The sequence below is a fragment of the Etheostoma spectabile genome, unplaced genomic scaffold, assembly GCF_008692095.1.
Source record: "Etheostoma spectabile isolate EspeVRDwgs_2016 unplaced genomic scaffold, UIUC_Espe_1.0 scaffold00001356, whole genome shotgun sequence".
Classification (NCBI taxonomy): Eukaryota; Metazoa; Chordata; class Actinopteri; order Perciformes; family Percidae; genus Etheostoma; species Etheostoma spectabile.
In genome coordinates this window covers 33,709-43,906 of record NW_022602738.1, presented here as the reverse complement: position 1 = coordinate 43,906, position 10,198 = coordinate 33,709, and the positions used below count along the sequence as shown (strand labels likewise).

General features: G+C 38.5%; 1 long non-coding RNA gene across 1 annotated transcript; it reads right to left on the bottom strand.

Moving 5' to 3' along the window:
- Window positions 1-4,416: 4,416 nt before the first annotated feature.
- Window positions 4,417-7,023, bottom strand: LOC116674970 (uncharacterized). Its single transcript, XR_004328262.1, has 4 exons — window positions 6,888-7,023; window positions 5,821-5,946; window positions 5,391-5,556; window positions 4,417-4,725 (listed from the first exon to the last, which is right to left on the bottom strand). It is a non-coding gene; the product is annotated as an uncharacterized LOC116674970 (long non-coding RNA).
- Window positions 7,024-10,198: the final 3,175 nt, after the last annotated feature.

Sequence of the window (10,198 nt, the reverse complement as noted above, 5' to 3'; positions counted from 1 at the left end):
ATGAGACAACAGGAAGGGATGAGGGGAAGATGGATGAAAGAGTGGGAAAGGAAGGGTGGGTCAAGCAATCAGAGACACGAGCCTGGCTGCGCAGCAGGGTAGATGTCGGTCTGTCTGGTGATTAGAGGTGTGGTTTAGGCCTGGCCCTGCTCCCGAACCTAAGTTAACAAATTAACTTAATTTCACTAGCATGGACCACGCCACAACCATGTGTTAGTTAAAGATTTAATGAACATTATGAATGTGCAGATGAACATTATGAATGTGCAGATGGATAAATTGATGTGGATGTCGTCCGATGGCTGGTCTGGAAGGATGTGTGATGACCGGTGGAGGAGACTCAGAGTGGGGTTCCGTCTCAGAAGCAGTTTTCGCCTAAATAATTTACAGATCCCCAAAAGTGTCGGATTGCGTAGAACTGAGTTGTGCGTGGGCTTGACGGAGATCGTTGAGATTGTTTGTGAATGTAAGATTGGTACCTGCGGCCTGGGAACTGAATGGTTTGGTGGGAGATGCCTGATCTGGCGACTGTGGATGCTGCGATGCGAAAAGAGTGGCTGGAATAATGCTTGGGTGATATGGCTGAAATGCAAAGAATTCTGTTCAGATGTTTCTGAAACAAGAGTCAAGTGCTCCCGAACCTAAGTTAACAAATTAACTAAATTTTTGTCCATTGGCCTACCATATTGACATGTTGCAAGCAATGTAGATTGACTGAATGTTTCCGTTTTTTAGAGCACTCACATAATAGTGAGTAGAGCCTAAATATTTTTGGAACTTATCAACCTAGAAAAGCAAAGGCAGGCAAGAAAATGTGACATGCTCAGTGCCATTGCAGGAACAATCTTTTTCTATCCTTGAAGAAAGTTAAAATAATACAACTACAAGCACCTGCAAAGCTTCTCTTGTTAGTTTCAGTTTTACTTTGAAGGGATTGTTTTGAACATAAAAATGTATCGCACTTCCTGTGATTATTGCTTTAATATTTATGGCAAAGAACTGGGTTTCAAATTGCAACCGGACACGTCGAGGGGTGTCGGTCAAATTGGATTACATGTGAAATATTGACAACGCCACATTGGGACTTTCATTCAAAGATTACTCAGAGCTTGGGATTCAAGCCAACCCCTTACTTTGAATTACTCTTTTGTTTTTCACCTACGGGTGCCCTGGAACACAGGCATGTCCACAATTAAAACTCAAGAGACGTGGATTCAAATGTATAAATAGTGTATTAAAACAATCAGTAAAAATATAACTTAAAATTAAATCAAAATAAAACAAAAAATTTGAAATACTAATGCCAGGAATTTAAATTAATCATAAATGAAATGGAGGAGATACTAACACAAACGGAGTTACAGCCACAATAAAAAGAGGGGCAACTGGAAGGAAATGGCCTAAAACCTCATAAAAACACAGCAAACAAAATAAGATAAATTAATAAAACAAGTTACGACAAAAGGCACACAATAAACCAAGGGAGGAATTGGCCTCTTATTCTATCAGCTACTTGTATAACTCTTATAAAAACATCTACTTGCTTCCTTATCTTCCTCCACATGAAATGATAAAAAAGAAACTATAAATGCTACGGCCAAAATTAAAAAACAATAAAAATAAGACAAAGACTTATAACTAAAAAACAGGCAAAATTGTAGAATGTGATTTGAGAACTTTGAGAACAACTAAAATTGAACTTGTAGATGTAATGTGAGCACTTGTAGAATGTGATTTGAGAGCTTGTAGAAAAAGTCTGTACTCGTATTTTTTTCCCACTCGCATGCACTATTATCGAATTTAGCAATATACGACGTTAGCTAACGTTTATTTTTCCAGCAAGCTAGCTAACATAGAGCTAATGTTAGCCAAAGTAGATTTATTGACTTTTATTTTGTTACTAACGTAACACGTTATTGTGAATGTGAGGTGTCGGTGGCATCATTTGTTTACTCGTTAATCCCAGTAATGTTACGTATTCAGGCCTACCAAAACAAAGCTTTTGAAATAAATTGACCCTGGCTTGTTGGGCCACATGAAGAACAACTTGCAAATTGCCTAGATGCCATCCAATCATATTCATATAGCTGGCATTTATAACCTGACTCTTCTCACTACTACTGCTGAACAGAAATGGCAAAAGTACTCACTGCCCGTACTTAAGTAGAAGTACAGATAATTGTGTTAAAAAATACTCTGGTAAAGTAGAAGTACTGATTTAACTTCTTTACTCAAGTAAAAGTAACAAAGTACAGACTTGGAAATTTATTTAAAGTATAAAAGTAAAAGTAGCCTTGCAAATGACAAAGCTACCTGGACCAGACAGATGTTACTAGAGAGGACACTGAGAAACTACAGTGGACATGGAGAAAAGACTCTTTATATGACATTGCCTACTTTAAATGGCTGTCTGCCAATAGGCCTAAAACATATAGCTTATTGGGACTCCAGGTTAATAAGATTCTGACCGAGAAGCAAGATATGAATTCAAGTGGGACTTTGGGAGAAGTCTGTGTATGTTCCCATCCAATTAGATTAAATTTGGTATTGGTAACTTATTTTGGAAATTATTTTAAACTTAGTGAGGACTAGATTAGGACTGGATTTAAAGCTGATTCTGGTTTCCAACTTTGGCCCAGTCTGTCGGTTAAAACACGGACGCATCTGTTGATGCTTTATTACAAAAAAGTATCAGTATAAACATGGGCGTGGGTAGCTCTGCTATGGCCGTGTGTGTGTATGTGGTAATAAAGGAAATAAATAACATTGTAAAGGCTCCCATACACAATGCACAGGAATCATATATGCTAGTAAATAATAACAATAAACCCACTATTAGTTACATAATCTTAATGAGCAAGGACGTTTAACAATCGCCATTATATCGCATCAACAGCCGGGTGCAGCCTAGCTAAGAAGAACACAAACAACAACTTTAAATTTGCCAGAACAACAGACCAATACAACAGGCTGACAACATCAGTTATATGACTTACAGTTGTCAAAGACGCACACAATCTCAACAAATTATCCTCCGGACTGCTGGTCTCTTTTTATTTTCTCTCACTTTTGTCTCTGATTGCCGTGCGCGCCCGCTCGCGGTGTGCAGTGCGTGTCCTTGCTATTCTCTAACATGCACTCCCAATCACACCTGATAGACAACATTTAGTACAAAACTAAAGTAACAAGCCAGTTTTATAAAATGTAAGGAGAAGAAGTACCGATATTCGTGTTAAAATGTAAGGAGTAAAAGTAAAAAGTCGCCAAAAAATAAATAGTAAAGTAAAAATATCTGAAAAATCTACTTGAGTACAGTAACAAAGTATTTGTACTTTGTTACTTCCCATCTCTACGGCTGAAATTATGAAATGTGTCTGAAATAAACCACTGCTGATACTATATGCTCAAGCAGGCAATGTGTGCTGCTCCTGCTGCTCACTCTGTCTCCCTATTGTCCTCGTACTGAATCAGTTTGACATGTGGTACAGCTTCAAAATGTCCTGAGACCTGACATTGTAATAACTGGAATTAATGTTTTAATGGGGCGTAACTAATGAGCTGATGTACTGTGACACTTCTTCGTCTTTTATAAGGAGGACCAGCCCACTTTTCCAAATAAGATACAATGGTAGGGCTCACTGTTAGACTTTTTATTGTATTTTTGCGGTAACTTACTGGCAACGTGTTGCCAGTAAGTTACTGTAACTACGCGATTACAGTATCATAACTGTAATTGCTTTTTACAGTATAAAAACCCTTACAGTAACTTACTGGCAACCCCGATTACAGTAAGTTACTGGCAACACGTTGCCAGTAAGTTACTGTAACTACCCGATTACAGTATCATAACCGTAAATGTTTTTTACAGTATAATACCCTTACTGTAACTTAGTTTTACAGTATTAGAATACCCTTACTGTAACTTAGTTTTACAGTATAATACTCTTACTGTACCTTAGTTTTACAGTAGTAAAAATACCCTTACTGTACCTTAGTTTTACAGTAATATAATACCTTTACTGTACCTTAGTTTTACAGTAGAAAAAGTACCCTTACTGTAACTTAGTTTTACTGTATAATACCCTTACAGTAATCATATTATAATTACAATTTGCTAAATAATACTGAAATTGTCTTGCTGTATTATAGTTTTATTGTAATTGTGGTTCACATGTTTTACACTATTTGGCATTGGCTGTACAAACAATTTTAAATATTTTACATAATTCTATTGAATTTAATAAATTCCAAATAATTGACTTTAGCCCATGTACAAAAGTAATACATTTTTATTTTCAGGTAAAAACATCAGGAACAAGATATTTTTTTACTCTGAAAGTGCAAAAGAACAGAAAATTGACATACAAGTGATACTAAAACGATGTCTAAATATACGCCAAAACACTGGGCAGCATTCAGAGGCGAATACAAGTCTGAACAATGTAGTTACCATTTGAATTGACTCTCAAAACAAATTGAACATTTTAAATCCCGAAGAAAACTAAATAACCTGTATTTGCAAATGTATACAAAATGTGGTGTGGTTGTTACCACAAAGCTGAAGTTGTTGGGCTTTGGAAGGAGGAACAGTCTGCTTAGAAGGATTTGTGGAGGCCGGACCCATAGTACTGTTGCTTGCTGATCCACATCTTCTGGAAGGCGGACAGAGAGGCCAAGATGGAGCCTCCAATCCAGAGATGCTCTGGTGAGGTGGTCCATACTGGACTGTATGAGAAGCAGAGAAATGATCATGAGTTTTTCTCATCTAAACTGTTAACAAACTTAAAACTTGTGCATAAACAGAATATGACAGTATACAAAATAAGTCACCAGTAGTGAAGTCCCCAGATAATTCAAAGGTTCTTTCTACTTTCTTTTGCTGTCTGTCGATGGGTTTGGTGATGATGATTTTGGAGCCGTTTCACAAAACTGATCTAACTAAGGATCTTCCTCTTTAAGTAAAGGTTAATCTCAGTTAGGATCCTTTCCAAAGGGTGTCAGAAACTTAAAATAATATGTTGACACCATCAGTGGCAAAAACAGAACTTTTAGTGGACGAAATTGACGACGCACATTTGCCCTATATGATTACATTAGAACCCGGTTTGAAAGCTGCAGGTCACAGTGTTCTCGCTCAGTACTGGACCAACTTCAAAGATTGTTATTCTTATCAGTCACTTATACAAAAAAACATAAGAAACTTAAAATTAAAACAACACTTTGTAGCTTTTGCTGCATAACTGTGACCTCTGCTTACACAAGTGGTAAATACAAGATGATTTAGTTGTGTCATTGTTGGAGCAGGAAGGGTACGTAGCCGCACCACTTCATCGTACTGTGTAATCATTTTTCTGATGTTAACTATTTTACATCACACAAGAAATGCTTACCTAGTTTGATGTCATCCACTCAAATTCGGTGAGCCGTTGGAGGAAGGTGGTGACTCTGGAGCTGATGCTCGTCACCTTTCTTTGGACGACTCTTCCCGTCTTGTAGCTTGTACCCACAGTAGCAGTGCACTTGGTGCCCTCATCTGGGTTGATCCTTAAGAAGAATCTTAAAAGAAAAACAGGTTTAAGATTTTCATAATCAAGAGCAGTCATCTTAAATACAGCCCTTTATTCACACACACACACACACACACACACACACACCACACACACACACGTATGTGTTTGTGGTTCCTGTTTAAAGGAAGTGGGACATTGCTCATTTCCACAAGAAAACCTATAGTTTGCCGTTAGTAATGTTTTTTCACATGTCTACAGAATATTTCTAATTCTTGAGTACACAGGTTGCAAAACGTATACCTGTACATACTTTTTGTTGTATGAGGATAGATTGTTGAAAGGGATCATGTGCTCCTGTGGGTCATGGGGTCAAGCCTTCTTCCAGCTTTCTTCTTCCTCCCATCTCTCTCAGTTGTTCCAGTCACTGGTTGTTGTTCTACATTTGAAATGATGAAAAATTATTTTTTAAAGTGCATGCATGGGGTTATAAATACAATTACAACAAGATAAAAAAATGCATGCATTAGTATGCAGGTAACCAGTATAATGTAGGTAACTCTTATATTGTTAGAATAACACAGAATGTTATGTGATGTATTAAAAGTTCATCACTATGTCATTATAAAGAGTCCTTAAATAATTTGTTTAACAATCTGTCAAATTTAAGTTCAAGGGGCTTGGAAAATACATACTTTTCTTTTCCACCATAACCATGGTAGAAAGCAATAATACTACTGCAAAGTAAGGCACTGAGGCAAATCTTTGCTGGACATCACGATGGTTTTAAGTGGCCAAACCCTGAAGCTAAGGCAAAAAACTACTCTCCATAAATGCTGGAGGCACTGAATTTGCCACCAAAACTAGAGCTTAATGTGGTTAACGATGAATTAAATTTACCACACGTCTTTTTTTAGCTAAAAAAACTACACAAATATAGCTGTAATAAGTTGTGCTTAATCATTCTAAAACACTGACAAACCAACCAACAGAATTGGGAGTTTAACGTTAGCATTAACCGGAGGTAATGTTAGCCAAAATACGGCAACAGCAAGCTCATAAGCTAGCAGAACCGACCTTAAACTCCCAGAATATGGGTTACATTGTATTTCAGACAATGGTGTGACAAATAAAAAAGATGTGCCGAACAGCGAATGTAAAACGAGTAGTGTTAGCTTTACCGAACGTCGTAATTAGAGCTAGCTAATCCTCACCATGGGAAAATGTTAGGTTGGAGCGCGTCTGGTTTTCCTTCGGGGGAAGCTAGTTAACAGCTTGCTCTAGCCCAGCTATGACACAGGTCAGTAAGCTAACATCGCCGCTTGCGAAGGCTATCAGCAGAGATTTTAATGTCACAGAATTAGCAAAGATTGATCTTACCTTAAGCTGCTCCAGCTCTCTCTGAGTAGAGTGTGTGACCGGACTCTGCTGCGCACGGACCAAAGCGGTACTCCTTTGATGTCTCGAGCCGCTACTTCTTTCAACACCTTTGAAGTATCTACCCGCTATTCTTTTGAAGTCGTGAGGTCATATCACAAAATTTAAATTACCTTCGCAGCTAAAAGCATAATAAATGTAAATATAAATGTAAAATATCTTTATAAAATGAAATAATTTAATTGTATAGAGATATTTTATTTTTCCATTTAATTTCTATGCTTCTTTAACATTAACTAAATATTTTATTGAAGTCTGTCTTATTTAACTACAGTATCACTACTGCTGTTGTTTTACAACAGACTACCGCATATTCAAAAAATACAGTAAATCACTGTAAATCAAATGTTACTACCCATAATGCAATGCATATTACAGTAATGAACCGGAAAAGAAAATTACGATATTTTACTGGGCATTTTGTGGTAAGTAACTGTAGAAATACAGTAGAGTTTAACAGTGTACCGCAAATTCAAAATATACAGTAAAGCACTGTAAATGAAATGTCAATACCCATAATGCAATGTTTATTACAGTAATTAACCGGAAAAGAAAATTATGGTATTTTACTGGGCCATTTGTGGTAAGTAACTGTAGAAATTACAGCAAAGTCTAACAGTGCTGCATGATGCGATAAAGTAGCTGGGGGTGTCGCTCCTGGCTCTCTCTCCGTCCTCGTTAGGACACCTGTGGCTGTCTACACACCTGAAGCAGATCCAGGAATCCCCGCTCCTGTCTTAAACCCCGGCTTTCCGACCAGTGTCTGCCGGATCGTCACCCATAGTGATCCCTGCTTCAGTCCTGGAAGCCCAGTCTGCCTGCACAAGCTTAATTGTTGTTTTTTTGGACCTGCCTCCCACCTGTCTGCCCACTCTCAGTCCCACAGGATTTCTTTGCACCCTTTTTCCTTTGTATGAAATAAACCTCTATTATAAGGTGACCAGATTTCTCAGACAAAATCCGGGGACATTTTCAGCTCAGAAGCGTATTTACCTCCAAAACAAGTAATGTTTTTATTTTTGTAAAACTTAAAACGGGGACACTAGCCCTAGAGCTGTTCTTATTAGGGGCTGAGCCCCCCCCCCAAGGTATGATCCTAGACCCCCCCTGCTGCTACTTCATACTCCACTCCACTACACCTCAAGATAGAAAGTCCTAATATTTCAAGATAAAAAATCCTAATACTTTAAGATAAAAAGTCCTAATATTTCAAGATAAAAAATCCATCCTTATACTTCAAGATAAAAGGTCCTAATATTTCAAGATAGAAAGTCTTAATATTTCAAGATAGAAAGTCTCAATATTTCATAATGTTGTAATGTTTACTGAACTACTGACAGCTTTTGCACAAGGCTTGTTTCTGCAACAGGTCATTGAGAATCAGATACAATAAAAACTACTGAGGACATATTTTCCTTTGACAGTGATGCAGTATTAAACGAGATCGCTGCAATGTAAGTTAATAGGATAATTGTCCAGCTTGTATTTACGTTCATAAAAGTGCTTGTTTAGCTGCTAACAGACTCAGATTAATATTCTAAGTGTCTGACAACATTATGGAAAGGATTTCTAAGGAGGTCGACCTTTCTGTTAAAGATTAAGTTCCTTTTTAAAACATAAAAGTCCGAGAAATTGCGTTTGCTAAACGCACCAGACTCCATGTAAATAACCAGTGATTTTAGCATCGTAACACATGGCTTCTAAAACGTCTCTGAGCACCGCTGGCTCTGGCTGTCTTGAGTCTGCGTGTGTTGGGTGTGCGTCTATCGGCTACGTTTTGTCCGTTTTTTCTTTCTTTCATTCCAATTTCGGGTCTTTCATTCACAGTGAAAACCGGGGACATTTCCGGGGACAGATCCAGCCGGGGACAGGTAGCCAAAATCGGGGACTGTCCCCGGAAACCGGGGACGTCTGGTCACCCTACTCTATTACTGTTTCTCAACCTTTCCTCCGTGTCTGCTCCTGAATCTACCACCAGCCTAATACTCACTGTTAATCAATGCTCCACCTAACTTGAATCAGCTGTTCGAATCCATCAGAATCATACGCAAATGGCAAGGGCCAATCACAGAGTCACAACCCGGCTTTAAATCATTGTTTCTCCCTTTGCCATTCAGCTGTTGTTGCAGGCTAAGAGTACAATGGCACACCTAAACTTCGCCCTTTCCCGGCTCGTGGTTGTAGCAGCTAGCAGATAGTGAGATGTTTTTTACAGTGTGTTCTGGGGACAGGCAGCTAGCAGATAGTGAGATGTTTTTTACAGTGTGTTCTGGGGACAGGCAGCTAGCAGATAGTGAGATGTTTTTTACAGTGTGTTCTGGGGACAGGCAGCTAGCAGATAGTGAGATGTTTTTTACAGTGTGTTCTGGGGACAGGCAGCTAGCAGATAGTGAGAAGATGTTTTTTACAGTGTGTTCTGGGGACAGGCAGCTAGTAGATAGTGAGGAGAAGATGTTTGGTGTATGTGACAAAAAATGTTGTAGCCTCATAAAAAGTGTGACATTGCTAAGAGCACCATTAATTAAGAACCGGACCGCAAGGCTCTTGAGAGAGTGGTTTGTTCAGCAGGACATACAAAAGGCAGTGCTGTATCCTGTCTAAAGGATATATAAACCAGGTGCTGAAAGAAAAAGGCTTGGAGAATCATTAGAAATCCAAACCTTTGTTTGCTGCTTTGTGCCAATACTTCAAGGTTGCTGCCCTGTCCTTTATTTAATGTAATGATTTTGATATGAAATAGCCTTTTTGGCTTTTTGATTTTTTTTTTTACAAGAGGTGTGCCTTGGACCTTTTTTGCTCTTTGAAGTGATTATGTTGGATTCAAGATATGGAAATTGCACTGCTGATTTTACAGAAGTTAAGCTAATCTCAGATGTTTTTCTGCAGAAGTAATTAAAAATGAATCACGAGCCGTAAAGGATGAGCTGCTAACAGATGGCTTTATGTAATTTGAATTCCAGGTAGAGAGGTGCAACTGTATCAACAGGATTAGAGGGGGCTGAGTTCCAGTCAGTGATACTGTTATTAACAGGCTCTGTGGCATAGATTAGGGCAGCTGTGGCTTTGGGCAAGACACTGAACCCTGAGTTTCCCCCCATGCTGCGCTATTGTGTAGTAGATATGTGTGTATCTTTATCTAATGAGCAGGTGTACGGCAGCCTTGGCCACAGTGTGTGAATGTGTGTGAATGGTTCCTGTCCTATGTAAAAGCGCTTAGTAGTGGCAGTATTCATCCCATTGCATGAAAATTTCAC